Below are 2,502 nucleotides of genomic sequence, written 5' to 3'. Positions count from 1 at the left end.
GAGAAAAAAATGAAAACTCACCATCTTCTAGCAGACGCTTTAGACCTGCCGCCTCCCTCACAGAGCGTTCGTCCCAAACCGGAGAGCTCTGAATGCCATTGAAACACTCAATGATCTCAGACCTAATTTCGGACAAGCCCTGCACCACGCGTGATTGGAAGTTCCAACGTGTTGGTGCACAAGCTGGGAGACGGCGACTACATATCTGGCGAAGGAGGTCAGAGCGCTTCGGCGAAACGGAAAAAAAATGAAGAAAACCCCGAAACATTTGCAAAAAATATACGGACGAGAGGGGTATCAAGACACATATTTTTAATAACGAGGTTAAATTGGTGTGCATAACATTGTAAAAATGCGCATGAGGAAAATCTTCTTTTATATAAACTTGAACACCATGTCTCGACCCACTCATGACTGCCGCGCCGTCATAAGTTTGAGCTATCAATTTTGACTTCGCGTTGTAAGGCTGTAACACTTCTTTCAGTACAGCCGATATCCCGCAAGCCGTGCGATCAACGATTGGTACAAAGCTGTGAAATCTCTCGGTAGGTTTACCATCTTTCACAAACCGAAAAATCACAGCCAGTTGGGAAACGCACGTGATGTCAGTTGTCTCGTCAGACTGAATCGAAAGGAACTGGCAATTCTCAATTTCCAGAGCCAAATGTTGTAAATAAATTTTATACATTGAGTCGAGCAAATCACTTTGAATATCCTTAGATGTCCCTTTCGAAACAGTTGCGGCATCAAGATGATCTCTCAATACTGTATCTAGGGATGCGGTGTATTCCACCATATCCAAAAATACCCCTCTATTAGAAGAGCCAGCCCGTTCATCGTGCCCACGGAGGGACAGCTCGTGACAACCAATGAACTTCAAAACATCTATCAATCGACCGAGAACATGGCGGTTTTTCTCGACGTTTTGGTTGTGCCGACGAATAGAAACCGCGCGTCCTTCATCCAACTGTGCTGCAATATTAACATTTCCGAATGTTCGGTATTTTACTGCATTGTCCAGATGCTCCATAGAAGATTGATGATCCCTGGCACGCTCGGAAAGATGTTTAAGATCTCTAAAACCAAATTTACACCAACGTGAGTCACGGGCGGTAGCAAAAAGTAGGCAATAAAAACAAAAAAAGTGCATTTTTGTCCTCGCTGTAACACAACCATTCGTGTTTTTTATACCAAGTTTCTGCGCAGAATGTACGCCGACGCTTTCCTCCGTCATGGGATTGTTCCAGTGAACAATTTTTTGGTTGATAAGGCCCAAGACGTTGTACCCCTAATTTTTGTTCCAGCGGCAGCTGCGAAAACGGAGTGCGAAGTAGTGCATCAACCTTATTCATTATGAGGTCTAAGGCTAAGAAATGCGAAGCCGGAAAGAAGTGAGGAGCTCAAAAGGAATGTGGAAAATCGAAAGCAAATGGACTAAAGGTCTCTAACTGATTCAAATAGCGAAACAAGCGACAAAAACGAAGGCGAGGAAACTATCAACTCTTCAAGCAACCAACGAACGAGAAGGAATGCGGAATATGTCAACACGTTGTTGTAAGAAACGTCGGCATTGTGTCGTCATAATTTCGGGGCTAGCCCCGATCGGCCCCGATGATTTAGTAAAAGAAACAGAAAACAAACGAGACAAACGCGGCGAGTGGAAGATAAAAGAGAGATTATACGATATACAATGAGCAACCGGGGCAAAATCGGCGTCGCCCCGTCTACGTTCGGCGACGGCTTTGTGAGCGAAAAATGAACCATGTCGGGAGAATATGGCTAGTGTAGACAGTCTGTGCAACCGATATTGAGGTATTTTTCGAATATTTTTTATTATACCGAAAAAACAACCGGGGCATTGCCCCGGGGCTCGCCGCTGGACTCCACGTGACCGCTGGTTGGTTGCGGATTATTCCACTATCAAGCCCATGCATCTGAAACAAATAATAATTAGTTAACTAATCCGAGACCCGACATGGACTGGTAACTGAACAGATGATATTGTTCACCACACTATGATGATAAAGTAGACTACTGTCAGTGGAGGCGTACAAAAAAGTTTGAGAACCACTGGTTTAGACCGTTCGGCTTTTTAGGTATTCGCAGATAATTTTCCCCGAGGGGTAATGGTGGGAATTTTTAGAGTGAATTTGCTGTATGAAATTGAGGGCTATCACTGAATTACACGAGCTGGCGCAACAACTACGCTACAGTAGTTGCCTGTGGACATGATATTTGAATTCGTGCATGTCTACGCGTTCAGGAAACAACTATATATATATATGCGTGTGTGGTAGTGAATCCACATAGACAAAATTCATCCACCCGTGTTCGACATTTTACAAAAGCTGCAGCATTTAGAATCAAACACTCAAAATCTCAAGTTTGTCCCTAAAACGTAGCTCTATAGTCCGGGATGGCTATCAATGTACAGTCGAGTGTTTAAAGATATCTGAGCGGGTCGCAAAATTATACTTATCTACTGATTTGATAGACAAAATA

This window comes from Styela clava, chromosome 10 (assembly GCF_964204865.1).
Source record: "Styela clava chromosome 10, kaStyClav1.hap1.2, whole genome shotgun sequence".
Taxonomy (NCBI): Eukaryota; Metazoa; Chordata; class Ascidiacea; order Stolidobranchia; family Styelidae; genus Styela; species Styela clava.
Note: the sequence above shows the minus strand (reverse complement) of the source record.